This window comes from Schistocerca gregaria, chromosome 4, assembly GCF_023897955.1.
Source record: "Schistocerca gregaria isolate iqSchGreg1 chromosome 4, iqSchGreg1.2, whole genome shotgun sequence".
Taxonomy (NCBI): domain Eukaryota; kingdom Metazoa; phylum Arthropoda; class Insecta; order Orthoptera; family Acrididae; genus Schistocerca; species Schistocerca gregaria.
The window spans coordinates 569,280,395-569,304,932 of NC_064923.1; the positions used below are offsets into that span (position 1 = coordinate 569,280,395).

Consider the following 24,538-nt stretch of genomic DNA (forward strand, 5'->3'; position numbering starts at 1 on the left):
AATCAAGTGTATAGCCAGCAGAGATGACGTTCGTGAGATAGGGTTGTAGTAAAGTGGATAAAATAATGAATGAAACGATAAGATCATATTTTGAAATCTGTTCAGCTAATGACAAAATAGAAGCGAATAGAGTAAAATGGAGGGATCATGTTAACAGAATTATAGAAAGTAAATTGCCGAAAAATACAACGAGTTATCGGTCGACTGTAAAGAGAGAACTAGGTAGACCCCGTAAGGCATGTATGAATGGATGATAGAGATCGGATCAGGTGATTGCAACACTAAATCCTTGGAAGGAGATGATGATGATGATGATGATGATGACAAGAACAGTTCCGTACGACAAGAAAGAATAACATTAACAAGTAATGTAGTGGGTAAAAAGCAGTCATTGAGTACATTAGAATGCTCCATATTTTTGACGTGAATATACTGCAGATTTAACCTGGTATAAACGACGTGTAAAGCTTCTCACACAGGTAAGTGCAGCAAGTTTCGTTCTTCATATAACCATTTGATAGGCATGCAAACGGGAATCTGCACGCACTCAGGCCTTTACAATTCTGTGGATTAGCTTGTCACTTAGACAGTAACGACTGCATGAAAACGAGCTGACTGTTCATCCAGAGTCACCTTGTAGCCTCAAGAAATTAGGCATTCTGATCACTCAACTGCTAACGAAATTCGTAGCAGACGATCCTTCGAGAACTTCTTGTGTCCACAGTTACAGTTCCAGAAAACAGAAAGACCTTAATTACTTATTACTAAATCTTCCAATGGCTCTAGACAAAACTCAATATGCAGCTACTATAATCTTTCATCATTTCAATTTTAAATTCCTGATGTAGCCTGGGATCTTTTACAATCTCAAGGAATGTATCTCCGTTGAAGCAATCGGGGCTAAATTTTGGCCAAGAGCAGACGTAACACATGCCCAAACTCTGTGTGGAACTTGACTAGTACTCCATGGAGCAGTACTAAATATTAGTGATTTAAGAAATACACCGAGGTGAAACAAGTCATGGGGTACCTCCTAATATCGTGTCTGACTTCCTTTTGTCCAGCGTAGAACTGCAACTCCATGTGGCGTGGAGTCAACAAGTCGTTGAAAGTCCCTTTCAGAAATATTGAGCCACGCGACATCTATGGCCGTCCACAACTGTGAAAGTGTTGCTGGTGCAGGGTGCTATGCACGAACTGACCTCTCAATTATGTCACATAAATGTTCGGTGAGATTCATGACGGGTGATCTAGGTGGCCAAATCATTTGCTCGAATTGTCCAGAGTTTTCTTTAAATCACGAATAATTGTAGCCCACTGACAAGGCGCATTGTCATGAAGTCCTCGAATGTCTCCACATGGTCTTGAAGCAGTCGAACGTAACCGTTTCCAATCACTTATCGATTTATTTCGACCAGAGGACCCAGTCGATTCCATGTAAACGCAGTCGACACAATTATGGAGCCACCAGCAACTTGTACAGTACCTTATTGACAACTTGAGTCCATGGCTTCGCAGGGTCAGCGCCACGCTCGAACCCTACCATCAGCTCTTACCGACCGAAATCTGGACTTGTCTGGCCAGGCCACTGTGTTACAGTCGTCTACGGTCCAAACGGCGTGGTCACAAGCCCAGGAGAGGCGCTGCAAGCAATGTCGTGCTGTTAGTAAAGACACTCGCGCCGGTCATCTGCTTACATAGCCCATTAACGCCATATTTCGCCGCACTGTCGTAGCGGATCATTCGCCGTACGTCCCAAACTGATTGCTGATTCACGCAGTGTTGCTTGTCTGTTAACAAACTGGTCGTTAAATGAAGGCCGTCGGCCTCTGTGTTTTCCATGGTGAGAGATGATGTCTGAAATGTGGTATTCTCGGCACGCTCTTGACTCTGTGGACTCGGAATATTGAATTCTCGGTCGATTTCCCATGCGTCTAGCCCCAACTACCATTCCGTTTTAAAAGCCTGGTAATTCTCGTCGTGCTGCCACAGTCACGTCGGGAAACTTATCACATGCATCAACTGAGTACAAATGACATCTCCACCAATGCACCGCCCTTTTCTACCTTGCGTACGCGATGCGATTCCCACCTGTATCTGTGGTATATGTGCATATCCCATGAATTTTGTCGCCTTGGTGTATAGTGAAGTGATTTAGCCAACGTTGTGTTCATTACGGGCAGTAGAAAGTAGACACATCTTTCTATTAAGAAGCAATAGCGATGGCGTTCTAGCATATAAATACACTCCTGGAAATGGAAAAAAGAACACATTGACACCGGTGTGTCAGACCCACCATACTTGCTCCGGACACTGCGAGAGGGCTGTACAAGCAATGATCACACGCACGGCACAGCGGACACACCAGGAACCGCGGTGTTGGCCGTCGAATGGCGCTAGCTGCGCAGCATTTGTGCACCGCCGCCGTCAGTGTCAGCCAGTTTGCCGTGGCATACGGAGCTCCATCGCAGTCTTTAACACTGGTAGCATGCCGCGACAGCGTGGACGTGAACCGTATGTGCAGTTGACGGACTTTGAGCGAGGGCGTATAGTGGGCATGCGGGAGGCCGGGTGGACGTACCGCCGAATTGCTCAACACGTGGGGCGTGAGGTCTCCACAGTACATCGATGTTGTCGCCAGTGGTCGGCGGAAGGTGCACGTGCCCGTCGACCTGGGACCGGACCGCAGCGACGCACGGATGCACGCCAAGACCGTAGGATCCTACGCAGTGCCGTAGAGGACCGCACCGCCACTTCCCAGCAAATTAGGGACACTGTTGCTCCTGGGGTATCGGCGAGGACCATTCGCAACCGTGTCCATGAAGCTGGGCTACGGTCCCGCACACCGTTAGGCCGTCTTCCGCTCACGCCCCAACATCGTGCAGCCCGCCTGTACTGGTGTCGCGATAGGCGTGAATGGAGGGACGAATGGAGACGTGTCGTCTTCAGCGATGAGAGTCGCTTCTGCCTTGGTGCCAATGATGGTCGTATGCGTGTTTGGCGCCGTGCAGATGAGCGCCACAATCAGGACTGCATACGACCGAGGCACACAGGGCCAACACCCGGCATCATGGTGTGGGGAGCGATCTCCTACACTGGCCGTACACCTCTGGTGATCGTCGAGGGGACACTGAATAGTGCACGGTACATCCAAACCGTCATCGAACCCATCGTTCTACCATTCCTAGACCGGCAAGAGAACTTACTGTTCCAACAGGACAATGCACGTCCGCATGTATCCCGTGCCACCCAACGTGCTCTAGAAGGTGTAAGTCAACTAACCTGGCCAGTAAGATCTCCGAATCTGTCCCCCATTGAGCATGTTTGGGACTGGATGAAGCGTCGTCTCACGCGGTCTGCACGTCCAGCACGAACGCTGGTCCAACTGAGGCGCCAGGTGGAAATGGCATGGCAAGCCGTTCCACAGGACTACATCCAGCATCTCTACGATCGTCTCCATGGGAGAATAACAGCCTGCATTGCTGCGAAAGGTGGATATACACTGTACTAGTGCCGACATTGTGCATGCTCTGTTGCCTGTGTCTATGTGCCTGTGGTTCTGTCAGTGTGATCATGTGATGTATCTGACCCCAGGAATGTGTCAATAAAGTTTCCCCTTCCTGGGACAATGAATTCACGGTGTTCTTATTTCAATTTCCAGGAGTGTATATATACTGAGAGTCTGAAGCAGAAAGAGTTGCCTAACGTGGCGTTGCCAGTTACCAGGGTAGGCAACGGCAAGAGAGTCTGGCATGGGAAAGAGGCATCACAAAGTATGCTCCATTCCTGTTAAAGCAGAGTTTTACTTGCACAGCACCGTAGTACAGGCCTCAGAACTGTACAGCTATAAAACATATTTTATGACCTTACTTGACATAACAGGTGCTGTTGTCTTAGTACACGAGGCCTTAGCTCAAATGATGGGCTACTTTCCGTGTGGAATGGCTAGCATGGCTCCTCATAATTTATGCTTACAAAAGTATCTAGTTTTGTAGTTTTTTATCTTAATGGTAAGTGAATATCACATCTCAATATACTTCTCCCATAGCAGTTCGATGTAACTCTAAAAAGTTTTAGAGAAAATCGACTTTGAAGTTATCTGAGCACGCATTATGGCTGTGTGGCAGGGTGTTCGCTTGCTGAATGGGGGAGGGGGCCTGGCTTCAATTCCAGGGGCAATAAAATATTCAAACTAAGGCGCATTTCCGCGAAATGTAGAATGCATGAGGCGCACGAGACTGGCAATCGCTAAAGCGGGTCTCGTTTCGGTCATCACTTTTTCCGTTGAGTTCAAATACCTATGCGTTTTCTTTAGTTCAGTTTAGATACCTATGGCACTTAAATATAAAATTCATCAAACATATGCTAGTTAAAACACATAATAGTAATTTTTATGAAAAACGCACGTCTTATTTACGACTGTATGCTGCACACGAAAATCCAGTTTTCATTTACTTCCGATCATGTATAAAATTAATTTTTTTCTTTATTTTTGTATTTTACACTTCACATAAATGCTTATAGATTGTGCACTTTTGTTTAAAAATTTGATTCCTCTAGGAATCGAACCCAGCCCCTCCCCCACCCAGCGAGCGAACACCCGTCCACAGAGCCACACTGCTTGTCGAAAACATTTTCCTTATTTTAGTATTTTAATTGTGGTCGGGAAACTTCCAAGTCAACTTCTCTATCACTACCACTCGTTTTCTAGTGTCATCTGTCTCACCTTACATTACGTCGACGTTTGTTCTTATGTTTCAGGATCCTGCAAGGACCTTCTATGGCCGTTCTATAACCCATTCACATCCTTACATGTACCACCGACGTCCATTTCATTTTCGTTAATATCGTAATTACGTTTTCGTCTCCAATCTGTGCTCAGACCAATTTGTTTGCTTTCTTGTGTCTCCAACATCTCTCTATTGATCGCAGACAAAACACAGTTTTTGAATAATTTTCGCATTAGAAGGCGACGTTTCACTGTCATAAGTTAAAACTGGCAACAAACAATGATTGTAAACTTTCCTAATCTGATGGGTGGTAAGTTTTGTTTTGAAAACCCTACACAGCTTAACTAAAGATCTTCAGCCCATTTTTACACTTCCCTTCATTTATGTTGCTGTCCATCCAGTCACTGTTTTATTCATCTAAATATAAGATGCCATCAATTGCACTTGTTACGTGCGCTAACTTTTCATAACATTCTAACTGTTGCAATGACGTGCAGCGGCCACTAGAAAAAGACGGTTTTTCTCAGTAGCTGGTTTTCACTGATGAAGCAACATGATGTTTTACATGTCGGAAAAGGTCTATTGCCAATACGAGCGTGTTTAGGGAACAGAACATCTATACTAGATTGTGGAACACATTCGTGATTCACTTACAGTTAACAAAAGTTAATGGGCCAGTTTTATGTGCGGAAATAAATATGGGTTGTTTCGATGTACTTGGACATGCTGCAGCAACAGCTTATAGTACGATTACAGCAGACAATGGCAACTTCATTTTGCACCAAGAAGGTGCTCCGCCACACTTCCTTTCAGCCATCCGTGATTACCACACTGTTGGACAGCCGTAGAGTACGATTGGATGTCCTTCCCAACTCAACCCCTTCTTTAGTGGCCGCTATGGTCACCTTACTCAACTCCATGTGATTTCTTATGTCACAAACCTTGTGTTCTTGTCTCCACTCTCACTTAATTAGGAAGACTTGCAAGGTGCTGTCTCTGGTACCGTCCCTGACGTGTTGGGACCTTTACAGTAAGAATTTGACATCATACTGACATTCACAGCGTCACAAATGGTGTCTATATTGCGCACAGCTAATGTGAGTCACAGACTTGGGGATGTGCTCTGCCCACTGATATGTGTCTGTTTTCTGTATGTCTTGTAATTTCTGCACAGTCATCGAAATTCTGAAGGTATTTGTGAAAAACCGTGTATTTCTGTAACCAGCTATTTATTGTTCCTAACAAATATCGAATGTGATACTGTAGATGAAAACTGATTTACACTGCTTGACAGTTGTTAAGCGACAGAGACGTTGTTGGACAGGAATAATCACAGCCAATGATGGAAAACATGAAACACTGTACATACGTAACGGAGGTGGTGTGGTATATTTGTAATGAAGAATGACACAGAATTCATCACATGGGAAAGCAGGATAACAGATAGAAACAACGCTCATCTTTTTGGCAAGTCAGGCTCCTAACATAAAGGTCCTATCGGACTCTCAGTGAAGAATATGCCCTCCTCGTCCACTAATGCACATTTTGCATCTGTTATTCATTCTGGCTATGAAACTTTTGTCCTTGAGAAATATTGTTCCACTCTTTTCTCAAGGCGGTTTTCATATCTTGTACGATTCGGGAATGGACCTTTAGTTGAAAACACGTCTGACAAGAGAACCCCAGGCATGCTCTATAGGGTTTAGGTCCGGGGAGTACGCAAGCCATTCCATACGTTCAATATTTTCATTTCCCAGTCTGTCCGACACCTCGGTGGTCCTGTGCGGGCAGGTATTGTCGTCTATTAATAGAAACATGGAACTTAACGTACCGCGAAACAGACGGAAACGATGCAGAATAATCTCCCTGCACTCTACTGTGCTATAACGGTACCTTGCCCTAAGCTACGCAGCGGTGTTCGGCCATTGTGCCTAATGCCTAGCCACCTTCATACTACCAAGGCCATACTTATGACTTTCATACAGATTCTGTGGTGTGTAACGTGTTCCCCTCTCTCTTCGCACTGAATAGTGGACCGAATCACTTGCCACAGTGAAGTGGCAATCGTCGGAGAACGTCATTCTGGGCCACTGCTGCTGACTCCAACAAACTTGCTCCCTACACCAATGAACACTTTTTCGACGACTGCCTGGTTGAAATGGAATCCATTTAACAGACTACCGAGCTTTCAAACCAGCCTGATTTAATTTCTGCTGGTTCTGGCAGAGACACGTGTATCGGAAGCGGTTGCACAATTTGCAGCAATCTGGTAGGGGTGAGATGTCTGTTGCTTTTCGTGATTAGGGCTACGTATTGATCCTATTGCGATGTGGTGGTCTATCTAAGGCCGCCGGCATGCTTCCGTAATACATTTCCACCTTCATCGTCCTTTTTTAATCTTGAGATGACACTTTTTGGACACACACATCCTGTACCGCTGTAGTGAAACTTTTTTGACTGGCTGCGAGCCGTCCAGCTTCTCGTCTACAGATGATATCTTGCACACATGTTACCGTAGCACACGGAATGTCGCACTAATCGACTCCACGATAAGCTTCGTCACACACTGCACTGCATGAAGTGACGAATGCATACAGAGCGTACGTGCAAAGGATTCGCTGCAGTTACTACGTCCCGCCCTCTGCATTTCCTTTTACTAGCCACTGTCGCTTGTTCCGTAGCAATTTGCAGTTCTTCCTTAGCAAGTGTAAGTTGTTCCCCAGAACTGTCAAGCAGCGTATCAGCTAAGGTGTATTTTTCTGTTGGGCGTTATTGAGTTAATGTAATACACTACTGGCCATTAAAATTGCTACACCAAGAAGAAACGCAGATGATAAACGGGTATTCATTGGACAAATATATTATACTAGAACTGACATCTGATTACATTTTCACGTAATTTGAGTGCATAGATCCTGAGAAGTCAGTACCTGGAACAACCACCTCTGGCCGTAATAACGGCCTTGATACGTCTGGGCATTGAGTCAAACAGAGCTTGGATGGCGTGTACAGGTACAGATGCACATGCAGCTTCAACACGATACCACAGTTAATCAATAGTAGTGACTGGCGTATTGTGACGACCCAGTTGCTCTGCCACCATTGACCAGACGTTTTCAATTAGTGAAAGATCTGGAGAGTGTGCTGGCCAGGGCAGCAGTCAAACATTTTCTGTATCCAGAAAGGCTCGTACAGGACCTGCAACAAGCGGGCGTGCATTATCCTGCTGAAATGTAGGGTTTGGCAGGGATCGAATGAAGGGCAGAGCCACGGGTCGTAACAGATCTGAAATGTAACGTCCACTGTTCAAAGTGCCGTCAATGCGAACAAGATGTGACCGAGACATGTAACCAATGGCACCCATACCATCACGCCGGGTGTTACGCCAGTATGGCGATGACGAATACACGCTTCCAATGTGCGTTCACCGCGATGTCGCCAAACACGGATGCGACCATCGCGATGCTGTAAACAGAACTTGGATTCATCCGAAAAAATGACGTTTTGCCATTCGTGCACCCAGGTTCGTCGTTGAGTAAACCATCGCAGGCGCTCCTATCTGTGGCGCAGCGTCAAGGGTAACCGCAGCCATGGTCTCCGAGCTGATAGTCCATGCAGCTGCAAACGTCGTCGAACTGTTCGTGCAGATAGTTGTTGTCTTGCGAACTGTAACGTTCCCTCTTTCTGTTTATTTAGGTTTGATTTGTTTGATTGTTATTCTTTATTTCTATTATTCGGAATCTTTTTTTTTTATTAAATTGAGCCTGAAACTTACGTAATAAATACTTCGCGTGAAGTACGATTTGCAGCATAAACAAAAATTAATTTCGGAAATGTAATCCACTGAATATTAAAAGTAAAGCTTTTGAACCACGCGCGTGACTGACTACATACATTCAGAGGGTACGTACATTCGCGTGCGAGTGGTTGCGGTCTGATGAGAAATTTGCATTGTGAAATAATTTCGTCGTAACACACTCGGAGATTGCGAACGTACATTCAGAGTAGAGGCACGTACGTTCTATCATTCCCCGTGGCCTGGGTAAAAGAATGGCAATTATTTAAATCTAAGAGTATTTCTTTTGCATCGGACTAGTATTTTTATAAGAAAAAGAAGATTGCAGGTTCTGAATGTCTCGGCAAAACGAATCGGAAGTAATTTTAGCGGCCACGAAAGGAAAGTAGAGAGCACAATCACGTACCTCTATTGTTGAGCAGCGCCGTTTTGAAGATCTTCGGTTCCATCTAAAACTCGCCTTCTCTGCTTAACATAAATACTCCATAGGCATGGGAATAAGGCTTGTTGTGCGATGAAAATAATATAAAACACATCTTGCGTCTTTTAACTCATTCATTTACCACACACACACACACACTAGTAATTAGACAGTACGACATCCCACCAGCCCATCAGAACGAAAAAGTAGTCGTTCATACAAGAAATAAAAAACGAAGGGCGAAATCGTTCCTATGTCTCTCAAAGATAAAAAGTTTACCAGATATTTCTCTGGTGTGTCACTGGAACAATTTTTCAGCACCTCTCCGATTAAATCACAATATTTTCAGTTCCTTTACAGAACGTTCCCATCTGTTGACTCAGGGATCGATAGTGGCTGCACGATCCGTTACAGCCATGCGGATAAAATGCCTGTCATCTCGACTGCTAGTGATAAGAGACCGTTGGGATCCAGCACGGCGTTCTGTATTACCCTCCTGAACCCACCGATTCCATATTCTGTTAACAGTCATTGGATCTCGACCAACGCGAGCAGCAATGTCGCGATACGATATCCCGCAATCGCGATAGGCCACAATGTGATCTTTATCAAAGTCGGAAACGTGATGGTACGCGTTTCTGCTCCTTACTCGAGGCATCACAACAGCGTTTCACCAGGCAACGCCGGTCAACTGCCGTTTGTGTATGAGAAATCGATTGGACACATTGCTCGTGTCAGCACGTTGTATGTGTCGCCACCGGCACCAAACTTGTGTGAATGCTCTGAAAAGCAAATCATTTGCATATCACAGTATCTTCTTTCAGTCGGTTAAATTTCGCGTCTGTAGCACGTCATCTTCGTGGTGTAGCAATTTTTATGGCCAGTAGAGTATTAGCACGGTAGGTGGTACCGTATATTCCGGAGAAGCAGCCGCTGCAACGCTGTACTGCAAGCCGCAGGCCAGCTCTGAGGAGCACACTCTGAGCGTCTTTCGCTGCCGGATGCAGTTCATCTCACGCTGACCTCATTCTGAGAGATGGATGGCTAGATGTAGGGGAAGGGGCAACGCGTCTTACCGCAGTCGACGTGGATGTGCATGCCAGTCGACATAAACTAGGGCAAACGTTCCTTCACTCTCTCTCTCTCTCTCTCTCTCTCTCTCTCTCTCTCTCTTCGTATGAGTTGTAGCGCTGCGGTAACTCGAGCTGAAACAGAAGCAGCGCACCTGTCGCAAAGGCACTCTCGAGGATCACCAGACACAAATTGAAACTACAGCCGGCTGCCGATACCGAAAAAGTTTCACTATACCATGTCAGACCGCAAATATGACGGATCCTGAATGAAAAATGCTCCTACAGAAGCACAAGAAGAGGCGGAAATGTCCTGGGAAAAGTTATAGATGTAAAAGAAGGGAACTAGCTTTTCGAGCTATCTGGCAGCTTCAAAGACGAAGCTTCAAACATCTTGATATATTTGCGCCTTTTTACATCTTAGTGGTAGTATCCATGTCACGTAATATAACGCGCCGTGTCAAGTAAAGTAACATGGTACATGATGTCATCCCTACCAGGGACAAATCCATTACCAGAAATTTTATCCCCTCAGGAAAACATTTTTAGCTCTCACATGTATGCTCCTCAGTCATATGATACCTTACATCGTTTACTATGTATGACTGGCGAATCTTCCAGTTTTTTGACACGGTGTCACCAACTTTAGCTTTTAAACTGCAAGATGCAGGTGTGCCAACACTTTGCAGCTGGAAGTGGTCATTGCGCTAAGGGAATAGGGTTAACACGTAAAAAAGGATTAATCTTTCTGTATGTTGCGATATAAGTGTTTTTGAAGCTGTCAGACAAGTCGAAAAGCTAGTATTATTGTTTTACATCCCTAACTCTGCCCAAGACATTTTGTCCTTTGTTACGATAATAGCATTTTTCGTTTTGGTTCCCACTAGAATCTACCATAATTTTTCTAGCTTGGCAACCGTTGTAGACAGTAGCAAAACGTATACTGAATCCGGTATAGGTTTTGTTATTGTCTTTGGAACCATGTCGCTCATATCGTGACCACGGTTAAAGCTTTCACAAAACAAGAGAACGACCATTAATTACATGTATTTGAAAATTTGAACCGATTCGCACAAGTCCTAAACATAGAACTGCCACGCTTCAAAATCTCTCTTTTTTTCATCACTTAAACTCGAACGGTGCACGTGCAAATGGTTCCGTTAGCTGAGCTTCATTTTCAGCCCAGATAACATCTCTTGCGAAAGCAGTTAATCGATTCGCACAAGTTGCTTGGGCGCCAGCCCTGCTTCGTCGTTCAAAACCTTGCTTAATATACTGTTGCATAGCTACAGTAAGACAGATGTTCGAATGGCTACGTAAATGGCCACTGGTCGGCGCAACACCAAAACCTTTATACCCTGTGTTCATTGCTAAAATAGGAGTGGAGCACTATCACCCCTCAATCGCCGCGAGGCATTCTCAATTGTAACGCTAACTGACTAATGAAAAACTGCGTTGCAATAGGGGATACGGCTCCCATTTCACACATGTCGATGCGTTTAGTAAGCTTTAATTTTGATCGCTCAAGAATAATACAGAGAGCTACAATCTGTACAGAAACAAGACTGGTTTATAAGAGTCGAAGGACATGAAATGTAGTCACTAAATAAGAATGAACAGGGTTGTACCCTGTCTTCTACGGAATTCAAACTATACATTGAGAAATTTGTAAAGGAAACCAAGCAAATGTTTGGAAGGTGTATTAAAGGTCGGCAATAAGAAATTAGGATTTTGTATTTTGTCGACGACATTGTAACACTTGCCAGAGACGGCAAAGGGCTTCTCAGAGTGGATTAGTAGAACGGATAGAGTATTAAAAAGAGGTTATAGTGCGAATGTTAAAAAAGGTAAAATATAGGGTATGGAGTGTAGTCTTTCCAGGGTGCTTTGCTGTCTGTGACAGAATTAAAATATCGTCGGCAAACTCCAAACTCTGAATTTCAACTTTATTTCTAAATTTCTCTTAGTTTCGTTCAAGCTTGTCCTGTTTCTTTAACATGAGCTACAAATTTTCTCATCTGTTATTTCTTATAACTGCAGTCTGGGTTCCGCAAAAGCTGTAAGTAACCTTTAGCTCTATAATTTCTCCTCTCTCTTGAGTAAATGATTAAATGTTGTTTGTTCCATGTAACTATCAAAAAGAGAGAAGACAGAATTATCTTGTGAGGGGAACGAATTTACGGATCAGCACAATCTGCAATTGTTGGTTCGTTACCAATACAGAGATGCATGACCGTGGAGAGAAACGCAAAATGTCAACGGCAGTATTAGCGTAGAAGATCAGTGTTCCTTTAAAAGGATCGGACTTTGAAAAGCAAATACCGGAAAAAACGCAGGTTCTTTAATTGAACATACAGGAGAATCACCGTATTAGTACCCCAACGTCGGTGGAACCCCCAATCACAATTCTGTAACATAAGTAAGAAACGAAGTTAGTACAGGGAATATTAATAACGTTGTGCGACGTTAATTCATGTTTAAATTAAATGTAATTAGTTAAGTTGTACACCCGCTTCACCTTCTGCTATGCATACAGACAGATAAGACGCCAAGAGACAAGTTAATAAAAAAATGTTCAAATGTGTGTGAAATCTTATGGGACTTAACTGCTAACGTCATGAGTCCCTGAGCTTACACACTACTTAACCTAAATTATCCTAAAGACAAACACACACACCCACGCCCGAGGGAGGACTCGAACCTCCGTCGGGACCAGCCGCAGAGTCCATGACTGCAGCACCTTACACCGCTCGGCTAATCCGACGCGGCGACAAGTTAATACAAGAAGGGGAAAGTTGGGAGTATCAAGCGTTTTCAGACAAAAATAAAACGAAAAATATCACACTGTACACAATGTCTACCGCATCTGAAATTTTTGGGGGGTTGTGGTTTCAATTTTCTCAATTTTTAATGTACTATTACAGCTTCCTGTATTTTTTTCCCTGCTATCTTCAGAATGTAGACCTGTGCCAGTAGTATTGGCTCGTGTATTTTTACATTTCTCTGGAACCCGAATTGATCTTCGCAGAAGTGATCGCTTACAAGTTTTTATATTTTTGTGTCAGTAATTCGTGTCCTTATTTTGCAAGCACGTCTTATTAAACTGGCGGCGGAGTAATATTCACACCTGACTTTGCATGCCTCCTTTGAATGTGATATTATTACATTCCTCTCGAAGTCTAGAGTATTTCTCCTGTTTCATAAGTCTTGCATTCCATATGCAGTATTCTCTCATGGTTGATTCTCCAAAGGATCTCAATAATGTTAAGGGAATGTAGTCTGCTCCAGAAGCATTACATCGACTTAGGGTTTTCCGTGCTTTGTCAAATTCTTCTCGCAGTATCTCGTACCATCTCGTCATCCACTTCCATTATATTTTTTGAATTTTTCCTCCTCTATACTGTATAGCTCTATTATATATTATACGTCTACATCTACACTATACTTTGCGAACCACTGTGAACTGCATGGAAGAGGACACGTACCATCGTACCCATTATTAGGGTTTTCGCGTGTAGAGGGCTGGAAGAATGACTGTTAAGTGCCTCCGCGCCTGCTGTAATTAACCCAATCTTGTCCTCACGATCTCAACGGGAGAAACGTGAAGGGGGTTTTAGTATATTCATAGAGTCGTCATCTAAATCCGTTTCATCAAACTTTATAAGTAGGCTTTTCGGCATAGGCTGCATCTATCTTCAAGAAAAAATGGTTCAAATGGCTCTGAGCATTATGGGACTCAATTGCTGTGGTCATTAGTCCCCTAGAACTTAGAACTACTTAAACCTAACTAACCTAAGGACATCACACACATCCATGCCCGAGGCAGGATTCGAACCTGCGACCGTAGCAGTCGCACGGTTCCGGACTGCGCGCCTAGAACCGCGAGACCACCGCGGCCGGCTATCTTCAAGAGTTTGCCAGTTCAGTTCTTTCAGCTCTGCGGCACACTCCGCAGGTCAAACAAACCTGTGATCATTAGTGCTGCGCTTCTCTGTATACGTTCAGTACCCCCTGTTAGTCCTATCTGGTACGGGTCCCACGCACTTCAGCAGTATTCTAGAATGGGTCGGACGAGTGATTTGTAAGCAAGTGCCCTCGTATCCCCAGTATTCTCCCAATAAATCGAAGTCTGCAGACCCACAACTGGGCCTATATGATCCTTCCATTTCATATCCCTGTAAAGCGTTTACATGAGTTGACTGATTCCAACTGATACTATAGTCACAGGATACTACATTTTTCGTTTTGTTTAATTCACAATTTTACATTTGTAATCATTTAAAGCAAGTTGCGAATCTCTGCATCACTTTGAAATCTTATCAAAATATGACGCGAGTATTTTTGCAGCTTGTTTGAGACAGTACTTCGTTATGGATAACTGCATCATCTGCGACAATTCTGAGATTACTACTAATATTGTGCGCAAGGTCATTAATATACAGTATGCACAGCAATGGTGCCAACACACTTTCCTGGAGATCACTCGACGGTATCTCTACATCTGTCGACGACGCTGCATCCAAGATAACTTGCTGCGTCCTCTCTACCAAAAACTTTCTCAATACAGTCACAAATTTCTCTTGACACCCAATAAGATCGTACTTTTGATGATAAGCGTAGATGTGGTATTGAATTAATGCTTTTAGAATATCGAGAAATATTGCATCTACTTGACTGCCTTGATCCATGGCTTTCAGTAATATAATCTGTGGAAAGTGCGAGTTGAGTTTCACATGAGCATTGTTTTCAAAATCCGTGCTAGTTGCCACGGAGGTCGTTTTGTTCGAGATACCTCATTATGTTTGAGCACAGAATGTGTTGTGAGATTCTACAACAAATCGACGTCATGGATATTCCTTGCACGTTTCAGCCTTCATTTTTTGGTTACTACTGGCTTCCCATTTATTAATATAGCTGTTTGTAAGGTTTCGTGCCTTAATCTGTAAAAACACAATCCTTATGGTGACGCTTGGTTCTCCGTCTTTCTGTTTTCCCGACTGTTGAAAACTATTTTTCTCAGGAACGTGTAGACGTATCAAGTTCAAATTTATATAACAAAGGAAAGTCTATAGTCCCTTGGAGGTGTACAAATTTTAAGCTTCTAAGTCAATGCAATCAAAAGATTCGGTCATTTATGTCACATTTTGTTATACTTGGAAAATCACTCATCAAAACTTATAGGGTATTACTCGTTGACCTACAAACTGAAGTCGCTTGCTAACGCTCTCTGCTTTTTTGTGCGTTCGGGCTAGTCTGAGGAACTGCTGTTGAGGTTTTGATACAGTCCTGGGATTCCCGGGACCAAAATGTTTTGTCAGTATCAATGACAGGCAAAAATCATTGAGCTTCTAGAGTCACAAGACTGATGAATTATATATGTCTTGGCCAATCGCTTTTCTAAACAGTCTTGTGTGTTATAGCATGGTATTCATAAATTAATATGTATTTGTTGCAAGATTTGTGTAATTTACACCATCTCTTTACGATAAGCATAGCCGGCCGGGGTGGCCGAGCGGTTCTAGGCGCTACAGCCTGGAACCGTGGGACCGCTACGGTCGCAGTTTCGAATCCTGCCTCTGGCATGGATGTGTGTGATGTCCTTGGGTTAGTTAGGTTTAAGTAGTTCTAAGTTATAGTGGACTGATGACCTCAGAAGTTAAGTCCCATAGTGCTCAGAGCCATACAATAAGCATAGTCATAAAAAAACATCTACATTTTAACAACAGTAAATAAATGAAACCGTCCACATTAAAGAAAAAAACACCTTTCATGCGTATTCATCATAGTGTCGAATGCGGTACACAGTGCACTATCTATACCTGTTCATTGCAGAGTAGCGTTGTCACTTATGAACACACAGTCCCTCTATATTGAGGGTTCTCCTATCATATCTTTATTAAGTTTCATTTACCAATCAACTGCCAAATCTTCCTTCCATTTTTTAAACCTTTTCAGCATACGCTGCGTCTCTAACGAGCTCTACATCGATGGGACAGGACGTCGCTGCTGCGATAGAGAGCTATAGCTCCACATACAAAAATATAGCGTATGCACATAAACAAGAGGAAAGATCCCTTATTGTTTGGTCAGTTTCTGTAAACAGTCATATCAGTTGATTTTGTATGAGATGTTTCCATAAAGACTGAAAGTGCAACGGACTTCTGAAAGTAGTACAGGAAAGGCAGCCACTAGTCTAGGACTGATTTCAAGAGTCCTAATTTAGTTAATAGATTTGTAAGGTAATATCCTGCCACTACAGACACTTTTATTTGCTCTGTACTGTCCTCTTCGTTTCTTGATACTTTTTGACATTTTGTTATCTCTAATGCCGTGGATGTGTCGTACTATAAACACGCTGGACTTTTATTCGGAAGGACGGAGGTTTTCGGTCCGTCGGTAGAGGTTTAAGCTTTGCCTGGTTCCCTTTATTTGTTTAAGCAAATGCCGGTATGGTACCTTTGAAAAGGACTATATTTCCTTCAGCGTCCTTCACCAGTAAGAGACCGTGCTCCGGCTCTGATGACCTCGTCGTTAAACCCTAACTCTCTTCTTCCTCATTCCAGTAGATCCATTATTTCTTTTTCTTCCATCCATTTTCATATGTTTTTGTAATCGGGTTTCTAATTCCAGGAAACATGCCTCCAGTCCATAGGAGAATGAAAGATGTGTATTGTGATGATTGAATCGACATCAGTAATGTGCGACGTTGGGTTGTTTGTGCTCGTGATGGAGGAGACGGCGGTGCTAACCTCAACATGTCTGACAGAGCTGAGATTGGGCAACCGGTTAAGGCAACCGACGAGACTCATCGGAATCGGGTTGATGAACTCATCAGAGAAAACCGTCGGATAACGCACAAACCTCCCACGTACGCTGCGACATCCGCAAGAGTCCGACGCCTTGGGTTGACTGTTATCGATCATCCTCCATACAGTCCCGACTTGGCCCCATCCGTTTTTTATCTGTTTCCAGAATTTTGAAAAGCACCTTCGAGACTTGATAGCGATGAAGCGATGCAAATAAACATGGGGATGTGGCTCCATCAACGCAGTAAAACATTCTACAGCGATAGCGATGGCAGCAACAAACGGGTCTCTCGTTGGGAGAAATGTGTTCGTCCACAGGATGACTATGTTCAAAAATAAATATGTGGACATAAAGCTTAAAGATATAGAATGTTAGTAAAGTTTGTTTTATTTAAAAATCTTTAAGCGTTTTCTCTTTAAAAATGCGGAGTCACTACTTACCAGCACGCCCTCGTGTATTAATTACAGAGATGTCGGTATCAACTTAGCTTCTTCATGTGGAACTATACTAATTTCTGCTACTAGTATTGTAATTCTAAAAGAGAGCCATTCAACGTCACACCACTCTTCAAAATCCGATTATAATTTCGGAGAAATTACAGTATTTGGTAGTTAGGATTTATCTGTTTTTGATATGAAACGATTGCTGTCTTATGGAGAAGTTCGAGTTGTTATACAGATCTGTCGCGTCATGCTGATCAGGCGCTCCAGCTTGACCTTGCTTGAGGGTGTTCGTACAAAAGCAAAATAGTGGAGAAATATTTAATATAAAACTGACAAGAATCACACTTGTTAATGTTTGATTGTACCGATACACCAACGGAAAAGCAAAGACCATAGCATCAGGATTGACTCCCTGCCAGAGATTTGAAAGAATGGTGAAAGTCAGAGATTGAATGGAATTGTCAAACAGGGAACTGAGCAACCGCAGATCACAAAAGATTGTGGTCAGAAACGCTTACTTAAAATGCCAGTTACGTCATCAAGTGTTTGAAATGCCAACTAGTTACTGTAAAACACATTTCCAGTCGTTGGTGCAAGATCTTCTAGACACGTTTAAGAGATCCTGTCGATATCATTGCATATGCCACAACAACACCTTGTTTTAAGTGCTCTTCCGCCGTCGAAACTTGTGCACGGACTCCATATTTGAGGTTACGCCAGAGGAAAGAGTCCAGGGGCGTCAAATCAGGCGAACGTGAAGACAGACTGACACCGCCGTTACATCTTATCCAGCGACCAGAAAAGAGGAAGGCGATCGCTGGGATAACGCATTTCAGGGACACTCCAAGCTTCTCTGCAGTTAACATGTGCGGTAGCGTTCTCGCTTCCCGCGCCCGGGTTCCCGGGTTCGATTCCCGGCGGGGTCAGGGATTTTCTCTGCCTCGTGATGACTGGGTGTTGTGTGATGTCCTTAGGTTAGTTAGGTTTAAGTAGTTCTAAGTTCTAGGGGACGGATGACGACAGATGTTAAGTCCCATAGTGCTCAGAGCCATTTGAACGATTTTTGAAGTTAACATGTGCGTAATGAGCAACAGTTCCCGGAATATCTATTTCGGCCGCTCTCCTCCTTGCTGTCTTGCACAATATTCACTACAAAGTGCTCCAGTGCCATTCGAAAAACAATTTTTCGACCTTAATAAAATTTTCTCGGGCTTCCAGCCGCGTCAGGTGGTTAAAATGTTGCGAGCATTCGACCGAGCTCTCTTCAGTCACCGTCAAGTGGTACGATTGAGTGCTGTGTGGCCATAGCCGCGTCGTTGTATAGCTGCCGTGCTGCCTATGGCGTCACTGGTGCTCTCTTCCTCGCCATATATGGTAATGTTTTCATCCTGCGTCCGTCGCACCCGTTTTAACATCGCGATAGCCGGGTCCCAGGCTGTGCTGAGCTGCAAACCGCCGTCCTAGTTGATGGTGTTTCCAGAGGTTCTTATGTCAATAGCTTCTTTTATGACACTATCCCAAAGTCCATTCGTCTTTATAAAGACAGATGTTTCGTCGAATAGAATTCGGCGTCCATTTTCTACGGCGTGTTCTGCCACGGCTTATTTTTCTGGATAGCGTAGGCGTAAGCACCTCTCGTGTTCCGTCCGGCGTTGCTCCACAGTGCATACTGTTTGGTCGACGTAGTAACAACCATACTGACATGGTATCTTGTACACTCCAGACCTTCTGAGACCTAGATCGTCCTTCACAGGTCTCATGAGCTGACAAATTTTTGCCGGGGGCCTTAACACCGATGAAATGTTATATCTCTTCAGGATCCGCCTAATCTTTCGCGACACTGTACCACAGAAAGACAAATAACACAAGTTTCTTGCTTTCTTCTTCGGCGGTGTTCTCTTCTCTGTTGGCGTGTTTCTTTCATGTCACACCAGATACAGCCTGTGACACCTGTCCGTGGCTGTACCCGTTTTCCCGGAAGACTTTTCGGAGGTGGCTCAGTTCTAGTGGCAGACTTTCAGCGTCTGAGACGACTTTAGCATGATGGACGAGGGTATTCAGAACGCCACGTTTTTGTGCCGGATAGTGGTGTGTGTCGGTTTCCTGTAGAAACTGTTGCTGAGGTGCCCATTGGTTTTCCGTCGAACGAGGACGTCAAGGAAGGGCAATGCCCATCTGTCTCGACTTCCATGGTAAACTTGATGTGGTCGTGAATGCTGTTCAGGTGTTCTAAAATTCACCAAGTTTTTCACGACCATGGGGTCAGATGATAAAATGTTTCATCACGTAACGATAAAAGCAACTTGGCTTAGCTGAAGCCGTGTCCAAGGCTATATCTTCAAATTTTTCCTTAAAAATGTTGGCTATGCATGGAGCTAATGGGCTTCCGATAGCCACGCCATCCAACTGGTCAAAATACTGGCCGCCATGTAGGAAGTACGACGATGTCAACGTGTGCTTAAACAGTCCCACAATTGCACTATCAAATAACTGGGAGAGGAGATCTATACAGTCTTTGACCGGAACACGTGTAAACAGGGAGACCACATCAAAACTAAGCATTATATGTCCTTGACTAAGACGCAGTTGTTTAATTCTGTTGATAAAGTCGTCGGTTTTCTTGATGTGGTACACACACCGACCCACATGCGGTGCAAGGAGGCTGGCCAGGTGTTTTGCCAATCTATAGGTGGATGACCGAATGGTGTTCACAATGGGACGAAGAGGAGAATCCGGTTTGTGGATTTTTGGTAGTCCATAAAGTGCATGTGGTCTCGGCGTCTGAGGGGGAGATTCTCAATAACGACCTCTTCCAGTGTTGACTGTTTCCGAAGCTCTGATATCTTCCTCATTATTCTTGACGTCGAATCCCGTGGCAGTTTCCGGTATGTATCCTCTTCAAGAATCAACTGTATTTTGGCGTCGTAGTCAGCTTTATTCAAAATGACGGATGCATTGCCCTTCTCAGCTGTCAGAACCACGATGAGGGGGTCGTTGCTGAGTGCGTGAAGACCATTGCGTTCAGCCCTAGTCAAGTTGGACCTCGTTGGTTTAGATTTTGAAATGATGCGGCACGTTTCGCGACGAATTTCGTCAGCACTCTCACTAGGCATCTTACGGGTTGCTTGTTCAACCCCACTTATAATATCACAGATAGGGATGCTCCGAGGCGTTGGTGCAAAGTTGCATCATGCAATTTTTCTGCCGTTCGCTGGAGTGTCATTTTTCTTGGGCATCCTGTGTCGGGATACCTTTGTCGCCTGTTTTCTTCGCCTTTCTTCTGCATTCTCCGTAAAGCAATAGAGTATCTAGTTTTCCTTGGTTTGTGAAAGACATTTATTTTTCAAACTAACCAGCAATCGACGCACGTGAACGACACAGACAAAATGAAAGCTACATTTTCTCCATATCTCTTTTAGACTGATATCGCGGAAATGCAATACTCTGTCTCCTCCTTATACAACTTGTATTTCCTTACTTGGGCATGAAATCGCCAACGTCCATATGAAACAGCAATCGGTCTCATTTTCAAAACACATCAATCGTAAGTTCTAAGTATTATAATTACACCGAACCTAGTAATCGAATTTTGAAGAATGAAACTAGCAACAGAATATAGTTCTTCCATTCGAAAAGAGACTATATGTCTTTAGTGAGGGCTCTCTCACAATTCATCGGGGTGTAAACAGAATAAGGATATCGTAAACCATTACGTACATGGTTTTTGTGAACAACTTAGTTGGACCGCTCTGTATATTCAGAAGGTATGTTTTTTGTTATGAATAGTTGTTAAACTTCCTTCAATCACTGATCTCTTTTCAAAACATCTTCACTTAATTTTGCTTCTCTCCAACTGGTTCTTGTTCCCTTTCTCCAAAACCACATTGTCATCGCTTCTACCAAGCCAGCCATCAGCTGTGTCCAGCTTTCAGAGACTCACATGAGTGCACACCAGATGAATGTCTTGACAAATTGTTTATTATTTTCCACACTTTAAGACTTGTTCAATAATAATTGTGTTGTTTCATTGAAAGCTGGCTTTGATGTTTCAATTCTTCTCCTACCTGCCATCTTTTGTCTTCTGTGATTAACGCTCCTGAATAAAAGAATTTATCGAGTTTTTTTTCTATTTAAATTTTTTGTTAGTCCATCTCCTCCTTCACCCACTCTCCCTCTTCATCTCCTCCTTCCTCCTCTTTGACTGTCCATCTCTTTCTCCTCCATTCTCTCTCCACGTTGTCAGTCCCACCTCAATAGGCTGCTGGTGCTTTTTACACCCACACTATTTCTCTACAGATCGTAACTAATATGTACTTCTTTTTAGGTCGTAACTAACACGTCTACCAAGTTTCGGTGAAATCATCCCAGAGATTTAGGATGAGCTTTTTACTCTTGGCTTTTTCTACGTACTCTCATGTCAGATGTATCTCCGTATGTTTAACAAAATTCACAAGTACTTGTACACTTATTCCACCTGTATCTCTAGCGGATTCTGCCCTTCAGTTACATTTACACGCACAGCTCTTTGTTTATGATGTCTTGTCTTCTGAACTATGTGTCGTACATTGATATAATTTTGCAGATACATCTAGTGGTACGTATGTCTACTGTCTGCGAAATTTTTTACGAATAGAGTTAGAAGCAGATAAGTAATAAATTAATATGTCGTGGATGTGTGGCATTTCTTCACACATGTCAGTATTTGACGTCATATCTCCTGAACTGTGTATCGCATAATGAATATTTTTGTAGGTAAATTCAATGTCGTAAGTGGGCACTATCTGAAATTTGCTGCTAATAGAGTTAGTAGCAAAGAAGTAAGAAAATGTAAACGTCAAACATGAGGCGGCAGCTTTTCACGCGCCTCATTGTAGTGTTTAGGACGTCATACACTACGCGATCAAACGTATCCGTACATCCCCAAAAACATACGTTTTTCATATTAGGTATATTGTGCTGCCACCTGCTGCCAGGTACTCCATACCAGCGAACTAAGTAGTCATTAGACACCGTGAGGGACCGGAATGGAGCGCTCTGCGGAACTCACGGACTTCGATCGTGGTCAGGTGATTGGGTGTCACTTGTGTCATAGGTCTGTATGCGAGATTTCCACACTCCTAAACATCCCTAGGACCACTGTTTCCGATGTGATAGTGAAGTGGAAACGTGAAGAGACACGTACAGCACAAAAGTGTACAGAATAACCTCGTCTGTTGAATGACACAGACCGCCGACAGTTGGTCTTAAAGTGTAATAGGCAGTCATCTATCCAGATCATCAAAAAGGAATTCCAAACTGCATCAGGATCCACTGCAAGTACTATGACAGTTAGGCGGGAAGTGAGAATACTTATATTTTGTGGTCGAGCGGCTGCTCATAAGCCACAAATCACGCTGGTGAATGCCAAACGATGCCTCGCTTGGTGTAAGGATCGTAAACATTGGACGATTGAACAATGGAAAAACGTTGTGTGGAGTGACGAATCACGGTACACAATATGGCGATCCGATGGCAGGGTGTGGGTATGGCGAACGATGAACGTCAACTGCCAGCGTGTGTAGTGCCAACACTAAAATTCTGAGGCGGTGTTGTTATGGTGTGGTCGTGTTTTTCATGTTTTGCGTGGCTCTATCACAGCACAGGCCTACATTGATGTTTTAAGCACCTTCTTGCTTCCCACTGTTGAGGAGCAATTCGGGGATGGCGACAGCATCTTTCAACACGATCGAGCACCTGTTCATAATGCACGGTCTGTAGTGGAGTCATTACACGACAATAATATTCCTGTAATGTACTGGCCTGTGCAGAGTCCTGACCTGAATCCTGTAGAACACCTGTGGAATGTTTTGGAACGCCGACTTAGTGCCAGGCCTCACCGACTTACATCGATACCTCTCCTGAGTGCAGCACTCCGTGAAGAATGGGCTGCCATTCCCCATAAAACCTTCCAGCAGCTGATTGAACGTATGCCAGCGAGAGTGGAAGCTGTCATCAAGGCTAAGGGAGGGCCAACACCATATTGAGTTCCACAATTACCGATGGAGGGCGCTACGAACTTGTAAGTCATTTTCAACCAGGTGTCCGGATATTTTCGATCACATAGTGTATCTACTGAAGTACAAGATTATGAATGCGACACTTTGCGTGTGTGTGTGTGTGTGTGTGTGTGTGTGTGTGTGTGTCTGTGTGTGTGTGTGTCCTTGTACGATTGTTGTATCTTCACGCTGATATGGCTGGAGTCTCGAATGGAGAAAACTTATATCCGGAATTAACGCAGAAGCTACATTATTAAACCTACCTACGAAAGGGGCGGGGGTGATAAAGAAATGTAGGGCTACACCCGACAGGCGAATACCCATACTTTATTCATCTAGTGTTTGCGAATTAGAGCACTTAGTGACATGCAACAGACTTTACACGTGATATCAAACCATATAGAAATTTTTCTCGCTGATAACCGCCACAAAATAATGAAAAGAAAAGAGTTTGTCGCTTACCACATTTTCTATGCTCATGCAGTAAAACTGCCACTTGAAGCATAACGTTTTAATTTTATACTTCTTTGATGCTACCTGTATTCGAGACTTATTTTTCAGACAGTGTCCACATATACGACTGAATATAAAAGAAACGTTATATCACTGTACGACAAACAGTTCCGGAGATACGACGTCATAAATGCGGAGATGCTTGAAAAACAGTCGCATCATCCACGATGTTTTAATTTATTACTTTTTTACTACTAACTACTTTCACAACACATAGAGACAGCAGCCACGTATACCACTCGATGTACCTGCAAAATGATGTCTGTACGACATGTGGTTCAAAATATACGACGTCATAAACAATGAGCTACTTGTAAATGAAACTGCAGGTGAAATCCGCTAGATATACAGGCGAAATATGTGTACAAGTACGTGGACATATGTTATATATATGTAAAATACACAGTCAAAGCCAAGGATAAAAAACTCATCCTAAACCTCTGGAACTATTTCAACCAAATTTGGTAGATGTATTAGTTATGACCTGGAAAAGAATACTGAGGAAAGAAAACACCAGACTACTATTCAGGGGGTGTGATAACGTGGAGAGAGAAGAGAGGAAGAGAAGATAGACAGACGCTGACGAGGAAGGATGATATCGACAGAGAAAGGACAGAGAAGGGGATGGACAGAGACAGAAGGAAGGAGGAGGAAATGAAAGGAGAGAGGGAAAGCAGGAGATGGAAAGCGAAAGCGGAAGGAGGAAATCGAATAATAGTAGTT

The 24,538-nt window shown here is 43.6% G+C and overlaps 1 protein-coding gene across 2 annotated transcripts in view; it reads left to right on the forward strand.

Moving 5' to 3' along the window:
- The window catches only part of LOC126266867 (neural proliferation differentiation and control protein 1), a 1,079,198-nt gene that overhangs the window by 450,471 nt on the left and 604,189 nt on the right, over window positions 1–24,538 (forward strand). The window lies entirely within an intron of this gene.